Here is a 6,402-nt window from a genome sequence, read left to right as displayed (position 1 = left end):
AACATATATAAAGAGCTTACCAGACTCAACAACAAGACAACAAATAACCCCATCCAAAAATGGGGGGAGGAATTGGACAGAATATTCACCACAGAAGAGATCCAAAAGGCCGAGAAACACATGAAAAAATGCTCCAAGTCTCTGATTGTCAGAGAAATGCAAATCAAGACAACAATGAGATATCACTTCACTCCTGTGAGAATGTCACACATCAGAAAAGGTAACAGCAGCAAATGCTGGAGAGGGTGTGGGGTCAAAGGAACCCTCCTGCACTGCTGGTGGGAATGTCAATTGGTCCAACCTCTGTGGAGAACAGTCTGGAGAACTCTCAGAAGGCTAGAAATGGACCTACCCTATGACCCTGCAATTCCCCTCCTGGGGATATATCCTAAGGAACCCAACACATCCATCCAAAAAGATCTGTGTACACATATGTTCTTGGCAGCACAATTTGTAATAGCCAAAACCTGGAAGCAACCCAGGTGTCCAACAACAGATGAGTGGCTGAGCAAGTTGTGGTATATATACACAATGGAATACTACTCAGCTGTAAAAAATGGTGACTTCACCGTTTTCAGCCGATCTTGGATGGACCTTGAAAAAATCATGTTGAGTGAAATAAGTCAGAAACAGAAGGATGAGTATGGGATGATCTCACTCTCAGGCCGAAGTTGAAAAACAAGATTAGAAAAGAAAACACAAGTCGAACCTGAAATGGAATTGGAGTATTACACCAAAGTAAAAGACTCTGGGGTAGGTGGGTGGGTGGGGAGAATACAGGTCCGTGAAAAATGATGAATGAAATAGTGGGGGTTGTATTGCTAAATGGGAATCTGGGGAATGTTATGCATGTAAAAAAAAAAAGAAGTAGAAACGCAAAGCAGAAATTGACTGAGTTTGGAGTATGGCACCAAAGTAAGAAAGCAGAAGTATACTAGAGTTTGCAGTGAGTACCTCCCTAATACTTCCTCTCCACTTTTCCAAGCTTTGGGTCCATGATTGCTCAACAATTTGTTTGGCTTTGTATGTTAACTCTCTTTTCAGTCACCAGGTTCCAGGTGTCATCAGGATGCCGGCCAGACTTCCCTGGATTGAGGACACCACCAATGTGTCCTGGAGCTCAGCTTCCCCAGAGACCCATCCTACTAGGGAAAGAGAGAGGCAGACTGGAAGTATGGACCGACCAGTCAACGCCCATGTTCAGCGAGGAAGCAATTACAGAAGCCAGACCTTCTACCTTCTGCAACCATCAATGACCCTGGGTCCATGCTCCCAGAGGGATAGAGAATGGGAAAGCTATCGGGGGAGGGGGTGGGATATGGAGATTGGGTGGTGGGAATTGTGTGGAGTTGTACCCCTCCTACCCTATGGTTTTGTTAATTAATCCTTTCTTAAAAAAAAAAAAAAAGCCCAGCTTTGTGGCACTGGGGCTCACACAACAGGATGTGCCATGATCTGTGTGTGTTTAGAAAGTTTTGACCCTCACTGCCCCTTGAGCTACATTTTCCCACCTTCCCCACAGAGTCTCATGCTGATGTGAGCGATTCCAGCAGGGATGCAAACACACCTGGAGCAAAACCCACCATCACCCCCACAGCAGATGCACCCTCTGCCATGCAGCAGGCAAAAAAATAAAAAAAATAAAAATAAAAATAAAAAAAAAAAAGAAAGTTAACACTTTTGTTTAACAAGTAAGGCAGTGCAGTGGCTTTTGGTCCCTGTACTGGTTTAATTGGTATCATTGTTCTTTTGTCTGGTTCTTCCTGTAGTAGACATCTTTCTATATTGCTTTTCAAAAAACTGAATAGCTTTTTAAAAAGTAGAGTTCTAGGCAGTGATGGCTATAGACTAGCAGCCAACAGCAAAGACTTCCCCCCAAAAAACAACAAGTATTGACAACTGTCAAGTCCACAAACCTCACTGAATTGCAGCTGGGATGTCTGCTTTTAAAAAAGTATTGGGGGAATTCAGTGGTTCTAAACTTTGGTTTAATATAGGTTCTCTTCTAAACTTTCTTTTCTAAATTCAGTATCTGAATAGATTCAGAGAACAAGGGTTATACATTATGCTGTTTTAAGTGCCACAGTTTCCCATAGAAACAGAATCAACAATATGCTTTTATTTTTAAAAATACTGGGTCAGATAGTAATCAAGACTGGAAATTCAAAACCTTCAGGGTAGGTTGGCTAACTGGAAACCAGGGAAGACTGCAATTGAAATCCAAAGAAAATCTCCTAGTCTTTATCTCCGTTTGGATAGTAGGGACAGTAATGGTTATGGTAATGTCTCAGCTTCTTAGCTGGGGGCCACCCACATTTTGGCAAGTAGCTTGCTTTACCTAAAGTCCACCAATTCAAATGTTGACCTCATCCAAAACACACAGAGAAACATTTTGAATATATCTGATCAAATGTCTGGGCACAATAACCCAGTAAAATTGGCACATACAGTTAACATTTACTATAAAGAGAAAAGAATAGGACACTGTTAGTATGTAATTAATCTTTCTTTTTCCTTTTGATTGAACTGGGGTCTCATGCATGCAAATTTTACTACTCTGGATTGCTTTTTTTTTTTTTAGATAGATACATACACATGCACACACACACACAGAGAGAGAGGCAGAACAACACAAGAGCTTTCCCTATTGCCACAGCACCTCCAGTGTGAGGCCAGGACTCCAACCTGAATTGCACACATGACAAGACATGTGTCCTGTCCAGTGAACTAGTCTTGTGTCAGTCAACAAGAATATGCCCTCATAAAATAATGAGTGGGGTCTGTTTTGTGGAAGATAAATGAAATAGAAAAATCAAAGTTTTCATTCTGGCAAGTAAAGAATGTTATTTTGAGAAGTTAAAGTAGTTTTCTTTTTCTTCATGTTTTTTTAATTTATTATTATTTTTTTCAGAATTCTTTCCTTTGAGTAAAATTGTTGGGTACAATTTTATAAAGAAACACTCCTCCCCCATGTCACAGTCTTTACAGACCCAGGCATTCACTGAGGTACCAATCTTTACTTAATATCTGCTTTATTGTCTTTGCTTATTATTTCCCTTTATTTTTCCTCCCATATTTGTTGCCGAAATCAGAAAATTTCAGTATATCATGGCATTTTATAAGAAATATATCAACAAATTCTTAATTCTCTTCTGACATAGTTTCAGCTTGTATGAGGTCCATATATATTGTGTTGGGCTTAAAAAAAATTTTTTTTTACATTTATTCATTTGGTAATTGATGTGAAAGGAAATGACAAGATGCATTCATTTTACAGAACAATAGAGAAAAGAAACAGAAATGAGAAACATTTGTTCAAATTTACTTTAAGCGTAATGAATAATAAAGGTTCCCTTTACTCCAAGGCCCAAATTAAATTTACATAATTTATTAAGGCACATCATATAACAAAAGCTGTTTGTGTTCTGCTGTGAATTTCCTTGAAATAGGTTCCCCCCACCCACAGGATGACATTTAACTGCTTATTTAATTATCCTATTTTCTGTACCTTAAGAGCTTTTAGAGTTATCCAGATGTCAACTATGCCTTTGAAAGGAGTATTTCGTTATGAGATGACATGCATGACATACTTACTTATAATGACATCATGCTGCCAAATCCCCAAAGCAGCAACAGCAGAGTTTTCCAAGTCCTCTTAACAACTCATTGGTATTCTCTCAACATGTTTCCTTGTCTTGGGCCAAGGTTATAACTGATTTATCTACTTCACAGCCTCAGGAAGAGAATGAATGATACTGTATCTCCTAGGAAACTGATGAACATTCGAAACCTCTTGTAATATTTAAAACAGAAGAGATCTGATTTAAACTTCTGGAATAGAAAATACACCTTAAACTATTTCAAACTTTCAAAGTCATTAAGGTAAATTAAGGTAAACGTGGTTGGACAGAGTGACGGGCGGAAAGAGCAATCTGATGAACCAGAGTGTTCCCTCTACCTGTCAGGCCAGCTTTTGAGAAAGATTCCTTTGCCTCCTAATTATTCTGTGGTTCATTTGAGAAGTGAGAATGACATGCTTAATCCTATTTTTGAAATTGCTCTAGAAAGAAAATTCATCCACTTTCAGAGTTTAAAAGACAAAGGAGCAGATTTTAAAATTTTGAGTCTAGCATTCCTATTGAGCTAGCATTTCTCTCTCCACAGGAAAATTCATTTCCTCTTGTATGCAATGCACAATTCCTGCTTCTCCCAGCTCTGTTGAGATAAGGATTATGTTTTATTTATTGTTGTCAGTGGAACTTTATACTGACCTTGGGATAAGATTGAATATTAAAAAAAATGTTTAAGTTGAGCCAACTAAATTGAATTCTCACTATTTATGTTCTACTTATTCTTGGTTTTGCTTATGCTAGTATATTGTGAAATCATAGAATTACTATGACTGCAGCCCTTATTTTTATTTATCTATTTTAATTATCTCTATTCATTTATTGGATAGAGGCAGCCAGAAAATAGAGAGGGGAGAGAGAGATAGAGAAAGACAGAGACAGACACCTGCAACACTGCTTCACCTCTTACAAAGCTTTCTCCCTGAAAGGGAGACTGGGGGCTCGAAACTGGCTCCTTGTGTATTATAACATGAACACTCAACCAGGTGCACCACCACCCAGCCTTGCTCTTTTTATTTTCTTTTTAGATATATGTATAGTGAAAAGTTATATTCAGAATTAGGCAGCTGGTCTCAGTTTAGATGATCCCAGTTTTGTTGGTAACATCCCAGGCATCATAGTCAGGAGTCAAGCGAATATAGGCCCTCTTCTCTCCATCAGGTCTGATCAGGGTGTTGTTGACCTTGGCCACATCAGTGTAATAGTTTCTTTACAGCCTGCTTTTTAATTTTTTTTTTTTAATATTTCATTTATATTTATTTATTTCCCTTTTGTTGCTCTTGTTTTCTTTTTAAAAAATATTTATTTACCTTTTTGTTGCTCTTGTTTTATTGTTGTAGTTATTATTGTTGTTATTGATGTCGTCCCGCCTGACTCCCATACCGCCCAACTCCTGTTGCCCTTGTCTTCTTATTGTTGTTGTAGTTATTATTGTTGGTATTGATGTCGTCATTGTTAAATAGGACAGAGAGAAATGGAAAGAGAAGGGGAAGACAGAAAGGAGGAGAGAAAGATAGACACCTGAAGACCTGCTTAACCACCTGTGAAGTGACTCCCCTGCAGGTGGGGAGTCGGGGACTTACAGTGGTCCTTACAGTGGTCCTTGCGCTTCCTACCACATGTGCTTAACCCACTGCGCTACCGCCCAAACTTCTTACAGCCTATTTTATCTAGTATTTATTGGCCTTGCCATCCACAATGAAAACAAGTGTGTTACTGTCTTTTTTTTTAACTTTTAAAAAATTTTATTTATTTTTATTTTTTATTACCAGAGCACTGTTCAGGTCTGGCTTATGGTGGTGCAGGGGCTTGAACCTGGGACTTTGAAGCCTCAGGCATGAGAGTCTGTTTGTATAACCCTTATGCTATCTACCCTCCACCTGTCTTCTGTCTTCTTTGTGGCTGATCCCATGGTCAGGGGGAGCTTGATGATGGCATAGTGTTCAAGTCTGTTTCTGCTGGGGGCGCTGTTCCAAGGATACTTGGGCCGTCTTCAGAACTGCAGTGTCTTGGGCCAATGTAAGGTACGTGATGCATGAATCTTCTTTTTCTTATGACTGTGGATGCCTTTTGGCACTGCTTTCTTGGCTTTCAAAGCTTTGACTTTGGCTTTGGGGGGCGGTGTGGGGCAGGGGCTTTGTCCTTTGCTTTCAGCGCCATCTTTGTAGAAAGGTGACCGTAGCTCTTTTAAGGCTCAGAAGGAAGCAACTAAACTGGAGTAACATACATAGTGACATTACTTATTTCCATGACTTAATAAGTGAAAGAAGATCCAGAAACGTTTCAGCATCCAATATAGAGCTTTCCCTCATATTAAGACTAAGGCTTTAGAAACTCTAACATATATCCTATGTCTCCCCAATAAAGAGAAAATGATAATTTCCAATGGCTTCAGATCAATTTAATTTACTGATAATTTCTGCCTTAAACTTTTTCTTCAAGCCACAGGGCAATGAGTTAAAACCCGCTATACCTACCTAAATATATTTCCTGTATTTGGTTATTTACATCTTTGACACTGTTTTTATTATTACTATTTATTTTCCCTTTTGTTGCCCTTGTTTTATTGTTGTTGTAGTTATTATTGTTGTTGTTATTGATGTTGTTATTAGATAGGATAGAGAGAAATGGAGAGAAGAGGGGAAGACAGAGAGGGGGAGAGAAAGACACCTTCAGATCAGCTTCACCGCCTGTGAAGTGACCCCCCAGCAGGTGGGGAGCTGGGGGCTCAAACCGGGATCCTTACACCGGTCCTTGTGCTTCGTGCCACGTG

General features: G+C 39.2%; 1 pseudogene; it reads right to left on the bottom strand.

The window, feature by feature from the left end:
- Positions 1-4,676: 4,676 nt before the first annotated feature.
- On the bottom strand, positions 4,677-5,789 carry LOC103113933 (large ribosomal subunit protein uL23-like; annotated as a pseudogene).
- Positions 5,790-6,402: the final 613 nt, after the last annotated feature.

This window comes from Erinaceus europaeus, chromosome 3 (genome assembly GCF_950295315.1).
Source record: "Erinaceus europaeus chromosome 3, mEriEur2.1, whole genome shotgun sequence".
In the NCBI taxonomy this organism is placed as follows: domain Eukaryota; kingdom Metazoa; phylum Chordata; class Mammalia; order Eulipotyphla; family Erinaceidae; genus Erinaceus; species Erinaceus europaeus.
The sequence above is the reverse complement of the archived record's forward strand: the minus strand, read 5'-3'. Positions and strand labels throughout refer to the sequence as shown.